This window comes from Hermetia illucens, chromosome 2 (assembly GCF_905115235.1).
Source record: "Hermetia illucens chromosome 2, iHerIll2.2.curated.20191125, whole genome shotgun sequence".
Classification (NCBI taxonomy): domain Eukaryota; kingdom Metazoa; phylum Arthropoda; class Insecta; order Diptera; family Stratiomyidae; genus Hermetia; species Hermetia illucens.
Window position 1 is genome coordinate 62,540,084 of NC_051850.1, and position 9,054 is coordinate 62,549,137.

Consider the following 9,054-nt stretch of genomic DNA (forward strand, 5'->3'; position numbering starts at 1 on the left):
GGCCATGTCAAGAAGGGGCGCCAGAAGATCTGGCTGACCACGGAATCGTGGAAGCGGCACGACGAACGGAAGGGATTGAATAATCTACTGATTACTACGAGTGATGGGGACGTGACGTACTCGAACTCCGCTATCGAGCGAAATCCCGAAAAGTTTATTATAGTGTATGCCGTGACAAGAGAAACTTTGCTATTGCGGCGAAGTTCCGCCTCTTATGAATGAAATGGTTTGGATTGGACTGTTCCTTCAAGCAGAAGAGAAATCATTTCGGCTGTCAATCCACTTAAACAAAGTAGAACACTTGGGCTTGACAGTCTCCCTGCACAGTTATTTATCGCTGCACCTGCAGTTACTGCAGATCTTCGGTTTCTTGCGAGACCCCGTTTTGAATGTTACAATTGGAGGGGTGTCTTCGTGCTCCCTGGAGTTCCAAAGATGTGGCTAAAATAATCCTGGAACGCATCAAAGAACATCTCGAGAGCTTCATCGACATAAAGCAGACTATTTTTCGTTACGGAACTTCCTTTATTGATCACATTAACTCCCAACGGATCTTCATTACACTTGCTTTTCATTAATTTCGAAAAAACTTTCGATAGCGTGAATAGGGAGTATATCTGAAGTGTTCTACTTAGGAAATGGCAAAATGTCGTGTACTACACCGAGAAAAATTCTCGGGGGATTTTGAGTGCCAAAGCGAAGTCTGTCAGGGTATCATACTATAACCGATATTATTTTTTCTTCTTATCAATGACGTTATTCATGCTACTCTGTCTGGAGGACGTGGAGAAATTCAATGGACAATGACATCTCTCTTAAAACATCTCGACTACGCTGATGAAATTTGTTTGCTCGGGTCATGGACCTTAGCCAAATTACTCTGGATTTAGAAAGACAGGCAAACAGTTGGACTGAAGCGAAACACCAACAAAAGCAAGGTTCTCAGTCTGGCGGCACATCGCAGTCTCCCTATCTGCATTAAAGGGCGAACGAGTCGATCAATTGGTATTCGTCATTATACATTGGAGTACGCTGGCCCGACACTATCTCAAATGGTAAACTTGGTCGGTGCACAGGTTGGGCACTCGTACGCAATATGATCGGAAGGCGGAAGTGGCAGTGGATAGGTCACAACCGCATTGCGGGTTACCCACTTGTGCGCTATCTTGGGAGAGTCGATTCCACTTCTCCCAAGATGCCGTACGAGTGGGTCGCCCCCAGGGCACTTGGCGTGGAACAGTAGAGGAGGAGGGCGAGCGTCTCGAGAAGTCGTGTGGCGAATGCGAGTATGAAGGAAATCCAAATATTATTAACAACCTTATAGAAGGTAAAATTTTCCCATTTATGTGATTTGAGATGTGTATGGTATGACATCATCATCATATATCAATTCATCAATACCATTGCTCATACACACGGAGGCTGCATGAGAACATTTTTTTTGCTTTTTTAATTGTTTGCATATGACTCAATTATTCGAGACAGACCGAGTAGTGCCCGATTCAGATGGATATATGCATACGTACTTCCTTACCATTGATATTCAATTTCATCATCATCTACGGCGCAACAACCGGTATCCGGTCTAAGCCTGTCTTAATAAGGAACTCCAGACATCCGGGTTTTGCGCCGAGGTCCAACAATTCGATATCCCTAAAAGCTGTCTGACGTCCTGACCTACGCCATCGCTCCATCTTAGGCATCTTAGATATTGTCCTTATAGACTTTCCGAGCTGGATCATCCTCATCCATACGAATTAAGTGACCCGCCCACCGTAACCAATTGAGCCGGATTTCATCCACAACCTGATGGTGAGGGTGGATGGTCATAGATTTCGTGGTTATGTAGGCTACGGAATCGTCCATCCTCATGTAGGGGGCCAAAAATTCTTCGGAGGATTCTTCTCTCCAACGCGGCCAAGGGTTCGCAATTTTTCTTGCTAAAAACCCAACTCGCCGAGGACTGGCAACATCATTGTTTTGTACAGTAAGAGCTTTGACCCTATGGTGAGACATTTCGAGCGAAACAGTTTTTGTAAACTGAAATAGGCTCTGTTGGCTGACAACAACCGTGCGCGGGTTTCATCATCGTAGCTGTTATCGGTTGTGATTTTCGACCCTAGATAGGAGAAATAATATTCAATTTACACACATATAAGTATATCTATGGATGCTTTTGCGTATGGAGTAAAGTGTCCATGCATGCTTGCGATCAATATGTGTGTATGTACTCTACTCACCAGTAATAGAGGTGCACAAAACATTACCTTAGAAGGTAATGGGATATCACATCACTTTTTGAGAATGGTGATATTACAAACTAATGTCACAAACATCATCTTTCACTTCCCTTACCGTACAGACATCAAATATTAACACTCGACAGTCCATAGTCCCAAACATTACTTATTACTACAATAATTTGCTCTGTATTTATTAAATTCATAACGTAAAGTATACGACAGCGCCAAATAAGTACCAATGAAGAATGGTACTTACTCTTACTTATACTCTTTTATGAAGAAGAAGAAAGAAAACAAAAGATCCTATAAGGATATAAGATAATAGATAGTACAATATTTTCACCTGCAAAGAAAAGGGAAGAATGATTTTTATGAACGAGAATTACTTCGCACATAAAATCGAAGTTACCTTTTCATATCAAAGCCAGCCGAGAAAATAGATTCGCAATCAATAGTCGGTATCAGTACTCGATTGTCGTCTCGGCCGTTTGTACTGGGAAATATTACGTAGACCAACGCTATACACACATGAACCAGCACTCGATGTTCACTTCAAACCGTAACATAACAAATCAATCATGTACTTAACGCCAAAAATCTGATCCCTATATTGAAATATACCTGAAATCAATTGCTAGCCCAAAGCCAACCCAAAAGCTAGTCCAAAACCAGTCCAAAATCAGCCCGAAGCTAGCCTTAAGCAGGCCCAAAGACAGCGCCATGCTCGGCGACGACATCGACAGCTGCCGCCGTGACCTGTGCTACGAAGAGCGGTAATGTTTGGTGTTTGTAATGCTGCGATGTTTGGTACTGCGGTAATGTTAGATGATGCGGTAATATTAAGGAATGCGGTAATGTTACGTAATGCGGTAACGTTATCTGATGTAATGTTTGGATCCCGCTCGGCGATTGTAATGTGATATCACACTTATTACATATAATATTACATACATCACCTACACACCTCTAAAGTAAGCGGTAATGGACAATGTCTGTTTGTTTAGGATGAGCATAATAATTATAATTTGAATACGTACATATCTCGAAGTTAAGCAGTTAACGATATCGCGAATACAATTATCAAGAATGAATCTTGAATCTTGGTATGGAAAAGCCATCGGATCGGACGAAAATTTGAACACTCTTAGGAACTCGGAAAACCGCACGCGTGTATGCATTAGTGCATCGAAGCAGATCCCTGCTAGCAAAGCAGTGTTTAAATTAAAGATACCGTTCAATACGTGAACGCCCATGATGTCTAGAGTACGGATATCGCAGTGCGCTGGACAGACACAGCGAACATGAAACCTCTGGCAGATACACATTTCACATACTTATATGTAATATGACCCAACCTTTCGAACTTTCGTCCCACCGAACCTGCTACTTAGATGTTACATTCTCGTCTAATAATCTTTTGACCGAAAGTGTTCCCTGAAGCAAAGGTACGTTTCTTCTGACTTTGTAGACTGTGGTACGCCGGATTACCTCTAGATCAAGAGGAGAAACACCCAACAAAACCTGCATGGCATAGGACGAAACCGTGTGACACACAGGAAAACACGCTGCAAAGCTACTCTTGACAAGCGTTGAGCAGTTTCCTGCCCTACACCATCAGCGCAAAGCAGTACAGCACCAGGCACTCATAGGTGGAACACGCAACAAAGAGTCCCATATATATGGATCTAGTACCTCTCCTGCTTAGACCGACACAAGTGTGTTGACAGGTGGAATTGCTCCAAATGTTGGCAGTGCTAGTGGAGGTCGAAGATGAAAATTCTTCGGCCGAAATCTGTTTGAAATATTCCCGCAATCTATCAGTTCTTGTTATTAACGCGCGTTGGTATCGGCTTTTGGTAAGTAGATAGAGATCTTTCGATTCCCGAGTGTCCAGTTTATTGTAAAGATCTTTGTAATGGTCCTTTCGGGTAACACGAACCTTCATTTGGACATCGTCACTATAAAGCCAAGTATCTCGGATGCTGAACCGTTTGCCTAGTTTGATGACCCCGAGGGTTTAGTAGATCGCCTCGTGGATCGTGTTTTTAACTTGGTTCCACGGTCGACAGTCGTAATGATCGGTAATTGCGTAAGTGAGATCATTTTGTTCTCACACAATCACCGTCATTTGATTTGTGGCGGGCCAGTACTTTTCTCATCTTGTTTCTTTTTTATTTTATATTTAATTCGCGAGATAATAATCAACGGCCGATGTTCAGGTGCGAAGGGCTAATAGGGAATAGCTTTACAGTCAGTGACACTGATAAAATGTCGGCGACTATATGCTCACCACCCTCATTGAGCGTTCCAAACCCTTCTCCCAATGGGACCTGTTGCCGTCTGCCTTTTCACTTAGATGTCCATTAAGGTTGGCCGAAATGATGATATAGTCATCAGCCGGTACGTTACAGGTCTTTGTATCACAGAGTTGGCAGAAGGTATCTTTCTCGGCATTAAGTCGACCTGTCTGTGGTGCATTTGCGGTGAAGAAATGGATCCCATGAACACCTGGTATAATGGTGAGCTTTATCAGCCGGCCATGAAATCGTTCGACTTCATTGATGGCATCTCGGAAATTCTCAGAGATGGCAATGCCAACATCATACACAGTGCGCGGGCCATCAAAATAGGAGAGTTTGTAGCCATTTTTATCACGTTATTGTTCTATGTTGCAGTTTTGGGACCACGCCATCGGGTTTCTTGTAGAGCGCAGATATCAATGCAACTTTTCTGAATGGCTCTTGCGAGTGCCTTCGTCTTTCCAGTAACTGTATCAATATTTAGCGTGCGATCACATATTTGCTTTTGGTTGGATTAATTTACTTACGTATAGTAGGATACTGCAAAGTACTTTACCTCAAACCCTGCTCCTTTATCTGACCTGGGACCAGCATGCTATAAAAATAACATAGCTGAGTTTTTCTAAAGTTATACCATTAAAAGAAATGTGGAGTTCAAGTGCCGTGTCCGTCTCAAAAGTTTTTGATCCGTTATTAAGGCTACTAAAAAGCTTGCGCTGTCCACTCCGTCAACCTGCCCTTCAGATAGGTATTTTTGAAGCTCGATCCGTCCTTGGCCTCCATGCACTCTGCCTGGTGGTCATAGTGAGTATAATCCTCGCAGACTTTCCAAACAACTCTTTCGGCTAATTGGCACCTAGGGATGTCATGTTCATTATAGCCTCTTCCTTTGAAAGTGCATAAGGTTTCAACATTCACCCGTACCACGTCTAGCGTTGCGAATGATTCGAGCGGGGAACGTCCTCACACATTCGTTTCCCGGCTGACCTATTCAATCCCCTGCTATGATTTTCGGCCCGTGTCCTCTCGCGTCCAGAAGCAGCGCGCTCAGCATCTGGTTATATTCGGCAAGTGTAGCGCTGGGCAGAGCATATCAGCTTTATATGTGGATTAGTTTCATTTCCACTATGTCGCATGCCTCGTCCGAGTGCTCCATTATTTTATATTTAGAACTGTGATTTCGATGTGGCTCACTAATTAAGGTCATATGGATACCTTTCTCGCGGATGATTTGCGAGAGTAATTCTTGCGCCACTTCTCAGTGATTGAGGCTGATTTGTATCAATCTCCTCAGCGATTTGCATTGAGGGTCCTCCTGTACTTCGGGCAGAACGTGATTACAGCAAAGCGGTCATGGGAAAGCTGAAAAGTGGATACTTCCACGAATCGAGAACAAACCGATTATCGGATTCGATAAAACGAATGGAGAAGACGCTCACGGAATGCTCAAACGTAATAGAGAACCCAGCCACGCTCAGTACAACAAATCCGTCTCTCTTTCGGCACAGGTGTTTACCAAAAGTACAGAAACCCGGCAATGAAATGCAGAAGATAGAACGATGGGTATTAAAGATTCAAGGAACTAGGAACATCAACGGGAAAACGAACCATAAGGGACAGAGAAAAATTTATAAAGAGACTTCGAAATACGGAAATACTTTCGGATGAGGAAGGTATGCTATCATTAGGCATAAAAGCCCTTTTCCCTAGCATATCAGTAAAGGACACACTAGCATACTTAGAGGGAAAACTATTTAAAATCGACGAGTCTTCGTGGGAACGGAGAAGGAAAGTGCGATAATATATGAAGTTAGCTACCCTATGTATGAGTGAAAGCTACTTCATGATCAGGAATCGATACTTCAAAACCATGGGGGCGTCAACATGGGGAATCCGCTATCACCACTTATCAGCGATATCTTTATGGAGCGAATAGAGGAGCGTATTGTGGTGGTATTTTACCAAAATTCTGGGTCAGAAATGTTGACGAAATTTTTCATCATCATCATCAACAGCGCAACAACCGGTCTAGGCCTGCCTTAATACGGTGAGACGTTTCGAGCGGAACAGTTTTTGTAAGCTGAAATAGGCTCTGTTGGTTGACAACAACCCTGCGCGGATTTCATCATCGTAGCTGTTATCGGTTGTGATTTTCGACCATAGATAGGAGAAATTATCAACGGTCTCAAAGTTGTATTCTCCTATCCTTATTCTTCCTGTTTCACCAGTGCGGTTTGATGTTGTTGGTTGGTTCGTCTTCGGTGCTGCCGTTGCCACCATATATTTGACGAAATTTTTGCAATTGGGAAATAAATCTAGTTTGAATATAATCACCAACTCCCTTCTTGGACTTATTCATCATCAACAAGTGCGGAAAAATGGAATTTCACGTTTGCTTGAAACCAACATCCACACAGAGGACTATCCCAGCAACTTCACATCACTCCTTTACACAAAAAATGGCATCGTATAACGCAATGCTCCATCGTATGCTAACCAAACCATTATCAGAAGAACGCTTGAATAACCAGAGACGCCACATTATTGAAACTCTCTCAAACAGAACGGTTTCAGCAGGAAGACGATTCAAGGAATACTCCGTACAAAAATGATAACGAATCGGAAACTGGAAGCTCGGCGCTTCAGGTATGAAAGGTTTTGTTTGTTTCTTAGGTAAGGATATTTGAGGGCAGAACTATGCCAATTGTACGTAGTCCGTAATGTATTTGTATATTTAGCATGTTAAACTACTGTGTGATATTGAGTTGATCAAACTTGTATGTTTCATACTATAATCTGTATTACTGTTTATATAATTCTAAGATAAACTTAAGGGGAGTTTCTTGTCAATTCTCCAAAAGAAAAGTGATATACTATTTTTTTTGTTGTGGATGCAGATTCTTGAGTCGGCATCCACTTGATGACGGACCGGACTATTTGGGAAGCAACCTACTTCCTCTTTTGTGGTCCACGGCCCCCCGCTTTGGGGTATGTAACCCATCACAAGAGAGGATAACCTGGGATGGTTACCCTCAATTATTCGGCAGCTCTATCGTGTATGTTGTTATTTGCAAGAACCACCCCTAACCGTATATTGACAGATTCTAAATTCGTATTACTCCACTGTATCACATCGAAAGTATGTAGCAGGACGGGAATGGTGAAGGTGTTAATTGCCACGATTTTAATTTTCCCGTACAGCTCAGTTTTAAGGACAAGATCCAGACGCCGTTCAAATTCCCCCAGTAACGTAAATTTAATAATTACCACAGAAGGTGTTGTCACTTGCAATATGCCGAAGTATTTGTAGACGTCGTTCGAATCCTTACCTCCAATTCGGCTGTATCCTTCGTTGTCGGTGTGTTTTCCCCGAACAATTCTTTTTATGCGACATTTTTCCAAACACACCTGCATGCCGGTTGGTTCTCGTCTTTGGCATATAATTTGATGTCGTCAATATACATTAAATGACTTAATGTTCAATATGCCATGTTTGACTTAGAACCCGTATTTGTTTTCATGCAGAAGATGGGATAGTGGATTCAAAGTCAAACAAAACCGCAGCGGGCTTAGGATTGATATCTCTCCTCATGTTTGTAAGGATATCGATACCTACGTGCTAAAATTTTGTACAAGCGTAACACTTGCCGTAACCACGAATGCGATATGGAGTCAAAGGCTGATTTATAATCGATATAGGCTGTCAAGATATTTCGTTTTTGATGGACAGCGTGCTTTACAGCTACCATATCGATTATAAGCTGTTCTTTACAGCCTTGGGAGCTTTTTGCGCGTCCTTTTTGCGCACAGAATTGAAGTGAAGGCCTTTTAGATGGTAGGAAGACAAGTAATTGGTCTTTGAAAGGCAAGAGACACCCTGTTCCTTGGGGATAAGGAAAGTTATCCCCTTGGTGTAAAATTCTAGAACTAATTTAGGATTGGCAATCATCTGATTAAAATGATTTGCCAATACCCTGCGAGTGCTCTTGAATCGCTTCCACCAGAAGTTGTGAATCATGTTAACTCCTGGCGCATTCAATTACCTGCCTTTTCAAGGGCTGTTTCTATGGCGACTTCAATTACGTCAGGCATGATCATTTCGGGGAGGACCTCGCGTAAGCTGTGGGAGCCACGCTTCTTCTAAATTGCAAAGAGGTTATTTTCACGACCTGAGTCAGTGAGATTTTTATTGAAAGTTTTGGAAGAACAAGGTGTTGTCTGCCCTTCGCTGAAAACTTGTTTGATACTTATGGACGCGATTGGTGCATACCACAAGTTTCTGCTTCAACACCTCGAGGATTTCTACGATTGGTATATTATTGGATAGATTGTAGTTTCCAATGATGTTCGCACAGATGCGTATCTATGCACTCTTGATGATGGATTTCCAAGAAGTGGTTGGGTGACACGGCCAATCTCCTTTCTCAAATTTTCGACCCTTTTGTTGAGTCGAAACACCCAGAACGGCAAATTCCTTCTGCGCGTACGCCTGTTATTTGCTTCACGATGTT